Source organism: Rhincodon typus, chromosome 30 (assembly GCF_021869965.1).
Source record: "Rhincodon typus isolate 14 chromosome 30, sRhiTyp1.1, whole genome shotgun sequence".
NCBI lineage: Eukaryota > Metazoa > Chordata > Chondrichthyes > Orectolobiformes > Rhincodontidae > Rhincodon > Rhincodon typus.
The window spans coordinates 312,462-323,267 of record NC_063361.1 but is presented as its reverse complement, the minus strand read 5'-3'; the positions used below and the strand labels follow the sequence as shown (position 1 = coordinate 323,267).

Genomic DNA, 10,806 nt, shown 5'->3' with positions numbered 1-10,806 from the left:
GAGAGAGAGGGACAGACAGAGGGTGTTAGAAATGGAGAGAGACTGAGTCAGAGGCTTTGAGAGAGTGACAGAGACAAAGAGAGAGGGACAGAGACACAGAGAGACCCAATGAGAGTCAGAGAGACAGAGAGAGAGACTGAGACGGAGAGACAGACCGCACTCAGATCAGAGAGAACCTGGACCGTTCTCGGGGACACTTTGGTGGCAGAGCCGCGTGGCGACGACGAGAACAGTGGGAGTTCTCTGGCAATCCGGGAAAGGCGATCTTTCTGCTTCTTTGAAGTGGTTCCTGCTGCCCTGGGAATGAAGGAGGAGGACGAAGGGAGCGGGACAAACTGAATATCTCTGACCAGGTAAGAGACTCCGTGCAGTAGCTGCTTAGTGCAACTCCTGAAAGCTGAGGTTAAGACCGACTTTTCATTTATTGTTATAATTTGAACAGCAATAGCTAGGAATCTGATACAGCGTTGAGGGAGATGTATGGAAGCTGGAATTTTCTGCAGCTGGGAGCGAGGTGCGGTGATGTTCTGGATATGGGAGCAGTGAACTTGCTGGGCTGGAGACAAAAACAGAAATTGCTTGAAAAGCTCGGCAGGTCTGGCAGCATCTGTGGAGAGGGATCAGAGTTAATGTTTCGGGTCCACTGACCCTTACTCAGAACGGGATCTGAGAAATAGTCCCTGTCCTCTCCCTGAGGCACTGTACTGTTTATTTCTTGTTCTAGTTCATAACAGAAACAGTTCTTTACGTTCTGATTACACACATTTCTTTTTTAAAAAAAGCTGAAGTGCGTCCACAAACTGATCGAATCTAGAGAGATTGGAGATCGAGCCAAGAGAACTGAGCGAATGCTGCTCGAGCGAAACAGAACAAACCAGTGATTAATGGAATATCACAGAGAACAACTACATATATCAATAGCAGCTCAGGATGCTCAGATACAGATACCTTTTGTAATCATTATGTTTCATTTAATCTGAAGCAGTTGGTTTAACCCAGCAGAAGATGAGAGAGGGTTGGATGTAAATTTACCCTTGTATTTGTATTTGGGGTCTGTCAACACAGAAAGTTTTACCCCGATTTGTTTGGAGATAGAGTTCCCCTGTTTGGAAGCTGCCAGTGCAGACACCATTTCTCCATTTGAACAGCAGCTTCTGTGTGTCGGCATTTCTGTTTGAGATACCTTTCCAACTCTTGCTTGACTGGAATTCAAATAGCTCCTGCTTGTTTTTTCTAGTCTTCAGCAATATGATCTTCTCTGCAATATTTATTCTCCAGCTTGTCACTGTTTTGCATTTTACATAGATTCCCCTGCAGTCGCCCAGTTGCTGACACATGGAAAATGCATCCAGTCTCTTTTCCAAGTCATTGTATCACAGGAATGTCTTTTACTTTCTCTGCTCCTTTACTCATGTTTATAGCTTTCCTTCTGTGTTTTACACCCTCTACCTTTTCAGCTCTCTTACATTTATGATTATTTCCTTTCCTTTTTATAGATCTTTTAAAAATTAGCATTTTTTGTGTATTTTGTCTGAAGTCTGTCTCTTGTCTACCCATCCAGTTATGCCTGTCTCCCCGATGTTGTTTAAATCTCTGCCTATCCATCTTGTGTCTGACATCTCCCTCAAATGGTAGTCAGTCTGTCTGATGCTAACTTGTCTTTTTCTCATGTGTCTTTTCTCATATCCTCTGACCTAAGCTTTGTCTGTCAAGTATCCTTTCCTCTTTAGTAGCTGTCTGTCACAGAATCACAGTATGTTATAGTTCAGATGAGCATTTGGCTCATCATGTCTCAGAGCATTTTAACTTTTTGCCATTCTCTTGTCTTTCCTCCACAACACTGCACATATTGTTTCTATTTAAACAATCATCCAATGTCCTTTTGAATGCCTTGACTGTACTTACAGAGATTGAGAGAGAGGGAAAGAGACAGAGAGAGGGGGTCAGAGATTGAGAGTGAGGGACAGACAGAGGGTGTTAGAAATGGAGAGCGACTGAGTCAGAGGCTTTAAGAGAGTGACAGAGACAAAGAGAGACACTTCCAAGCAGTGCATTCCAGACCAGTGTGAAAAAGATTACTTCTCATCTTGCATTTGCTTCTTTTTGTGAAATACTTAAAACTGCGTCTTCTGGTTCTTGAATCTTTAATAAATGGGAACAATTACTCCCCATCTGTCCAGGCCCCTCACAATTTTTAAGCATCTATCAAATCTCTCCTCAGACTTCTTCTCCAAGGAAAACAGTCAGAATTTTTCCAACCCATTCTTATAACTCAAGTTTCTCATCTCTGGAGCCATTATTGAAAACCTCTTCTGCACCCCCTGAAATGCATTCACATCCTTTCTAATCTTGATCTTCACACTGATCTTGTATAGTATGTCCTTATCAATGCAGCAAAGAAAACTGCATACTCTTTTTACAGCTCTCCACCTGTCCATAAGACCAGAAGATATAGGAGCAGAATTAAGCAATTGAGCACATTGTTGCTCCACAATGAGATCATGGCTGATCTGATAGAGAGGGATGTAAAAAGATTATTGATTACAGAGAATGTCACAGTTCCATATAGAGGGCTGATCCAGTGAAGCCTTATGGGTAGATCTCAGGAATAAGAAAGGTGCAATTACTATGGTGGGTTCCTCAATAGCCAGCAGAAATTAGAGGACCTGATATGTAGGCAGATCATGGAAAGATGTGAAAACAAGTGTTGTTGTAATGGGTGATTTTAACTTCCCCAGCATTAATTGGGATTCCCTTAGTACCAGGGGCTTAGATGAGGTAGAATTTGTTAGACACATCTGGGAGGGTTTCTTGAAATTAAATGTAGATGGTTCAACTAGGGAAGGGGCCATTCTGGACCTTGTTTTGGGGAATGAACTTGGCAAGATGGTCAAAGTTTCAGTGGGGGAGCATTTTGAGAACAGGGATCATAATTCCATAAATTTTAAAATAGTTATAGATATGGATAAGGCTGATCCTAGGGTGAAAATGCTAAATTAGGGGAAGGCTAATTACAACATTATTAGGTAGGAACTGGATAAATTAGATTAGGAGCAGCTGTGTGAGGGTAAATCTACACCTGATATGTAAGAATCTTTTAAAAGCCAGTTGATCAGAGCTCAGGACCAGTCTATTCCTGTGAGGATGAAAGATGGCAAAATTCAGGAGCCCTGGATTACAAGAGATATTGAAGGCTTAGTTAAAAAACAAAATGGAGGCATATGTAAGGTTTGGGAAACTGAAATCAAGCAAGACCCTTAAGGAATATAAAGAAAGCAAAAAGAACTTAAACAAGGAATTAGGAGGGCTAAAAGGGGACATGAAATTTCCTTGGCAAGTAGAATTAAGGGGAATCCCAATGCATTTCATATATATTAGAGCAAGAGCATAGCTAGGGAATGGTAGATCCATTCAAGATCAAAGGATGGAATTTATATGTGGTGCTAGAGGAAATCGTTGAGATCCTTAATAACTACTTTGCATCATTATTCATCATAGAAATGGGTATGGATGATAAGATTAGGGGAGGTTATGTTGATATTCTAGGGCATGTTGATATTAAGAATGAGGAGATGTTGGGTGTCTTGAAAAATATTAAGATAGATAAGTCTCCAGGGTACGAATGGATATATCCCTGGATACCGCGGAAGGCAAGCATGTGTTTTCTGGGGTCTTGACGAAGATCTTTCTATCCTATTTAGCTACTGGCAAGATGCCAGAGGCTGGAGAATAACCAATATTGGTGTTTGATTAGGAAGGGCAACATGGATAATCCAGGAAATTATAGGCATGTGAGCCTTAAATCAGTGGTCGGGAAATTATTGGAAAAGATTCTTATAGATAGGATTTACTCGCATTTAGAAAAGAATGGACTTATTAGGAATACTCCACATGGCTTTATGTGGGGGAGGTCTTGTTGCACAAATGTAATTGAGATTTTTGAGGAATAGTGAAGATGACTGAGGGTATGGCAGTGGATATTGTCGACATGGATGTTATTAAAACATTTAACAAGGTCCCTCATAATAGACTGGTCCAGAGGATTAAGTCACATGGGAAACTCAGTGAGTTGGTAAGTTAGATGCAAAATTGGCTTGGTCATAGAAGACAGAAGTAGTTTTAGAGGGATATTTTTCTGATTGGAGATTTATGACCAGTGGTGTTCTGCAAGGATCAGTGTGGTGACGTCTGCTATTTGTAATAAGCATAAATGGTTTTATAAAAATGTTGGTGATTCAATTACTAAATTTGAAGATGACACAAAAATTGATGGAGTTGTGGATAGTGAGGAAGGGTGTCAAAGGAGACAGCAGATGTGTATCAATTTGGGAGTTGAGTAGAAATGGCAGATGGAGTTTAATCTGGACAAGTATGAGGTGATTTATTTGGGAAGTCAAATGCAAGAGGAAAGTATACAGTAAATGGCAAAACTCTTCGGAGCATCTTGGGGTGCAAGTCCATAGCTCATTGGAAGTGGCAAGCAAGCAGGTAAGGTGGTAAAAAGGTATATGGCATCCATGTCTTCATCAGATGGGGCATTGCGCATAAAAGTTGCCAAGTCATGTTGTGGCTCTATAAGACTTTACTTAGGCCACATTTGGAGTATGGTGTGCAGTTCTGGCTACCATACTATTGGAATGATGTGGAGGGTTTGGAGAGGGTGCAGAAGAGGTTTACCAGGATGTTGCCTGGTTTGGAGTGGATTAACTACAAGGAAAGATTGGATAGACTTAGATTGTTTTTGCTACAGCATTGGAGGCTGAGAAGTGACCTTACTGAAGTATATAAAATTATGAGAGACATGGATACAATGGATATTTGGAGTCTTCTTCCCAGAGTGGAAATGCCAAATACTAGGGGATCTGGCTTTAAATTGAGAGGGGGCAATTTTAAAGGAGATGTGCAAGGCAAGTTTTTTTACATAGATGGTGGTCGACGCATGGAACATGCTGCCAGGGCAGGTGGTAGAAGCAGATACCATAGCAACACTTAAGAGGCATTTAGACTGACATGTGAAAAGACACGGAATAGTGAGGTATGGACCATGTGCAGGCAGATGGGATTAATTCAGGATGGCATCATGATGCACATGGACATGGTGGCTAAAGGGCCTGTTGCTGTGCTGTACTTTTCTATGTTCATCATAGAATCTCAACAGTAGCCTACTGAGTCTGCACCAACCCTCCAAAGAGCATCCTACCTAGACCCAGCCCACTGTCATATCCCGACACGTGGAAGCGTTGGAAAAGGTGCAGAGAAGATTTACCAGGATGTTGCCTGTAATGGAGCGAAGGTCTTACGAGGAAAGGTTGAGAGATCTAGGGCTTTTCTCTTTAGAACAACGAAGGATGAGAGGTGACTTGATAGAGGTGTACAAAATGATCAGAGGTATAGATAGAGTGGACAGCCAGACACTTTTTCCTAGGGTGGAGGTAGCTATTAGGAGGGGGCATAGTTTTAAAGTGAGTGGAGGTAGATATAGGGGAGACGTCAGAGGTAGGTTCTTTATTCAGAGAGTGGTAGGGGCGTGGAATGCATTGCCGGAGAGGGTAGTGGAGTCGGCCTCATTAGGGGCTTTTAAGCGGCTATTAGATAGGCATATGGATGATAGTATAAGGTAGGGGTGGAGGTTAGATAGACCTTAGGTTTAGGGTAAAAGTTCGGCACAACATCGTGGGCCGAAGGGCCTATACTGTGCTGTACTGTTCTATGTTCTGTGTTCTATGTTCTACACTTACCATGGCTAATCCACCTAGACTACACATCTCCGAACACTATGGACAATTTCAGGACGGTCAATCAACCTAACCTGCCCATTGTTGTACTGTGGGAGGAAACTGGAGCACCTGGAGAAAACCCACACAGACACAGTGAGAAAATGCAAACCCAATACAGTCACCCAAGGCTGGAATTGAACCCAGGTCACTGGCATTGTGAGGCAGCAGTGCTAACCACTCAGCAATTGTCACCTCAACTCCACTTTCCTGCCTTTTACCCATAAACCTTGAATTCCTCATTGATTAAAAATCTGTCTATCTCAGGCTTGAATATACTTAACCTAGTGTCAACAGTCCTTTGTGGTAAAAAAATTCACAGATTTACTGCTCTCTGAGAGAAGAAAGTCCTCTTCATCTCTGTGTGAAATGTGCAACCCCTTATTCTGAGATTATGCCCAAAGATTTTCAACTGTCCTGCAAGGACAAACAATCTTTCCACATCTACTGTGTCAAATCCCCTGAGAATCTTGAATGTTTCAATAAGGTTGTGTCTTATTCTTCTGGATTTCAATAAGTGCAGCTGCCCCCTATCCAACCTCTCCTCACAGTTCAGTCCATCAGGGGACCCTCCTTTGGTCCAAAGACAATGTCCCTACCCCTGGACTAGGAGGCCTTGGTGTAAGTTCCACCTACTCCCGAGATGTGTAGAAATAACTTTCCTGAGCAGGTTGATTAGGAAAAATAGGTAGGACAGTCTGTCCATACCCAGTGCCTGTGTAGTGATTGTTTTCTGGATGGCCTCCAATGCCAGCATATCTGTCCTTAAGGTCTTAGTGAAAATTTGTAGTTCAGGTTGTGGATGCAGTTGTTCGTTAGCTCACCAAGCTGGTTGTTCTGTGGTATGCAGACGTTTCGTTACCATTCTAGGCAACGTCATCAGGGTGACCCCTAATCAAAGCATTGGTGTTAAGAACATAGAACATAGAACAGTACAGCACAATACAGGCCCTTCGGCCCATGATGTTGTGTCGACCTATTATCCCACTAAGATCAATCTACCCTGCATACCCTACATTTTACTATCCTCCATGTGCATATCCAAGAGTTGCTTAAAAGTCTCTAATGTATCTGACTCCACTACCACTGCCAGCAGCACATTCCACGCACCAACTCTCTGTGTAAAGAACCTACCTCTGACATCCCCCTACACCTTCCTCTAATCACCTTAAAATTATGTCCCCTCGTAATAGTAATTTCCGGCATGGAAAAATGTCTCTGACTATCCACTCTATCTATGCCTCTCATCATCTTGTACACCTCTGTCAAGTCACGTCTCATCCTTCTTTGCTCCAATGAGAAAAGCCCTAGCTCCCTCAACCTTTCCTCATAAGACTTGCCTTCCAGTGCAGGCAGCATTCTGGTAAATCTCCTCTGCACGCTCTCTGAAGCTTCCACATCCTTCCTATAATGAGGTGTTCTGCTCCGTTCTGAATTTATTTGATCCTCTGGTGTGGTGGGCCACTTGGGTTCTGTTTTTTTTAGCAGCGGTCTGTACAGGGACCTATTTCTATGTGTTTTTTAATGGAGTCCCGTGTTGAGAACCAGGCTTCTGGAAATTCCCTTGCATGTCTGCTGTTTGCTTGTCCCAGTATAGTCACTTTGTCCCAGTCGAACTGATGGCCATCGTTATCTGTGTGTATCGAAACAAGTGAATATTGGTCTTGTCTTTACTGCCAGCTGGTGTTTGTGTTTCCTGGTTGTCAGTTTCCTCCCTGGTTGTCCAATGTAATGTTTATTGCACTCGCTACATGGGATTCTGTATATCACATTAGTCCTGTTTCCTGTTGGTATGCGGTCTTTAGTCTTTGACAGCATTTGACACAGTGTTGATGCAGGTTTGTGTGCAATCGTGATCTTATGCGGTCTAAGGAGTCTGGCTGTCATTTCTGATATATTTTTGATGTAGGGTAGCATTACTAGTGTCTGCTGTTGTACCGTATCCTCTGACTGTCATTTGTTTTGTAGGCGTCTCCGGACGAAACTTCTTGGGCATCTGTTGTCAGTAAATACTTTGTGCAGGTGTTCCTCTTCCATTCTCCAGAGTTCTGTGGTGCTGCAGTGTGATATGTCTCATTTAAATAATGTCTTAATGCAGCTCTGTTTGTGTATGGTGGGGTAGTTGCTATTGAAGTTCAGAATTTCTCCTTAGATAGGGGGCTCAAAACTGTTCAGTATTCCAACTGTGGCCTGACTAGTGCCCTGTATACTTTTATATACTGTATACTGTGGATTTGAATTAACAGTCCAGCAATAATACCACTAAGCCATCCTCTGCCCAGTTGGTGGAGTGGTAAAAAATGAGGAGGATAGCCTTGAATTGCAGGAGAATATAGATAGGCTGGTCAGTAGAGCTGATCAGTGACAAATGGAAATCAATACAGAAATAATAAGAGGTAATGCACTTGCGAGGACAAACAAGGCAAGAGAATGCATGATGAGCAGTAGGACTGTGAGAAGCACCGAGCACGAGAGGGACCTAGGTATGTATGTACACCTGTCCCTTAGGGGAGCAAGACAGGTAAAGTGGTTAAGAACGTATATGGGATACCTGGCTTAGCATAAAATTTAGAACAAAGAACATAGAACAGCACAGCACAGTACAGGCCATTCGGCCCAAAATGTTGTGCCGAACTTTTACCCCAAACCTAAGGTCTATCTAACCTCCACCCCTATCTTATACTATCATCCATATACCTATCTAATAGTTGCTTAAATGCCCCTAATGAGAACAACTCCACTACCCTCTCCGGCAATGAATTCCATGCCCCTACCACTCTGAGTAAAAAACCTACCATATCTACCTCCACTCACTTTAAAACTATGCCCCCTCGTAATAGGTCCCTCCACTCTAGGAAAAAGTCTCTGGCAGTCCACTCTATCCATACCTCTGATCATTTTGTACACCTTTATCAAGTCACCTCTCATCCTTCGTTCTAAAGAGAAAAGCCCTAGCTGTCTCAAACTTTCCTCGTAAGACCTCCATTTCAGGCAACATCCTGGTAAATCTCCTCTGCACCTTTTCCAACGCTTCCACATCTTTCTTGTAATGAGGCGACCAGAACTGGACACAATACTCCAGATGTGGCCAAATCAGGGTTTTGTATAGCTGGAGCATAACTTCACGGCTTTTGAACTTGATCTTTCTATTAATGAAAGCTAACACACCATACGCCTTCTTAACAACTCTATCCACCTGGGTGGCAGCTTTCAGGGAACTGTGGACATGAACCCCAAGATCCCTCTGCTCCTCCATACTGCCAAGAATCTTTCTGTTAACCCTGTATTCTGCTTTCAAGTTTGTCCTTCCAGAATGAATCACCTCACACTTTTCAGGGTTAAGCTCCATGTGCCACTTCTCAGCCCAGCTCTGCATCCTATCAATGTCCCTTTGTATCCGAGAACAGCCCTCTGCACGTATCATCCGCGAACTTACTAATCCACCCTTCCACTCCGACATTCAAATCATTTACAAAAATCACTAATAGAAGAGGACCCAGAATAGATCCTTGTGATACACCACTCATAACTGAGCACCATGTTGAATAATTTCCATCCACTACCACCCTTTGTCTTCTAAGGGTCAGTCAATTCTGAATCCAATCTGCCACATTTCCCCCTATCACATGCCTCCTTACTTTCTGCATGAGGCTACCATGGGGAACCTTATCAAATGCCTTACTTAAATCCATTTATACCACATCCACTGCTCTACCTTCATCCACGTGTTTGGTCACCTCTTCAAAGAATTCAATAAGGTTTGCGAGGCATGATCTAGCCCTCACAAATCCACGTTGACTATCACGAATCAAATTGTGCCTATCCAAGTGATCAGAAATCCTATCTCTCAGAGCCCTTTCTAATAATTTGCCTGGCACTGAAGTAAGACTAACTGGCCTGTAATTTCTGGGGTTATCCCTATTCCCTTTCTTGAAGAAGGGAATGACGTTTGCCACTCTCCAATCTTCCGGCAGCATATCCGTGGACAGTGAGGACGAAAAGATCATCGCCAAAGGCCCTGCAATCTCTACCCTCGCTTCCCATAGAATCCTCGGGTAGATCCCATCAGGCCCGGGAAGATATCTATCTTCAAGTTCTTCAAAATTCCTAGTACATCTTCTTAACGAACCTCCTCTCGCCTTCCAGCCTGTTTCACACTGTCCTCCCTTACGACTAGGTCCCTCTCAGTTGTGAATACTGAAGAAAAGTATTCATCAAGGACCTCTCCTATCTCTTTAGGCTTCGTGCACAAATTCCCTTTACAATCCTTGATCGGCCCTACCCTTTCTCTGGTCATTCTCTTATTCCTCACGTATGTGTAAAAAGCCTTGGAGTTTTCCTTGATCCTATCTGCCAAGGTTTTCTCATGCCCCCTTATAGCTCTTCGAAGCTCTTTCTTCAGCTCCTTCCTGGATAACTTGTATCCCTCTAGAGCCTTTTCTGATCCTTGTTTCCCACACCTTATATAAGCATCCTTCTTCCTCTTAACTAGTTGTTCGACCTCTCTTGAGAACCAAGGCTCCCTCACTCAACCGCATCTTCCCTGCCTGCTAAGGACAAACATATCGAGCACACGCAGTATTCATTCCTTAAACAATCTCCACATTTCAATAGTGCTCTTCCCTGACAGCATCTGTTCCCATTCTATGATGCCCAGTTCTTGCCTAACAGAATTATAATTACCCTTCCCCAAATTATAAACCTTACCCTGCTGTATGCACCTATCCTTTTCCATGACTATTGTAAAAGTAACAGAGTTATGATCGCTACCGCCAAAATGCTCTCCTACCAACAGGTGTAACATTTGGCCCAGTTCATTGCCAAGCACCAAATCCAAAGTGGCCTCTCCTCGTGTTGGTCTATCTACATACAGTGTCAAGAATCCTTCCTGAATGCACTGGACAAAATCCGCTCCATCTAAACTATTACAACTAAAAAGTTTCCAATCAATATTTGGAAAATTGAAGTCACCCATGACTACAACTCTGTGACTTCTGCACCTTTCCAGTATCTGCCTCCCAATCCGCTCCTC

The 10,806-nt window shown here is 43.0% G+C and overlaps 1 protein-coding gene across 1 annotated transcript in view; it reads left to right on the top strand.

The window, feature by feature from the left end:
- Positions 1-138: 138 nt before the first annotated feature.
- LOC109937392 (corticotropin-releasing factor receptor 1-like) overlaps positions 139-10,806 on the top strand; it is a 303,154-nt gene continuing 292,486 nt past the window's right edge. The window contains exon 1 of the mRNA XM_048614772.1: positions 139-353. The gene's annotated coding sequence lies outside the window, so the exon portion shown is untranslated. The remainder of the gene's footprint in view (positions 354-10,806) is intronic.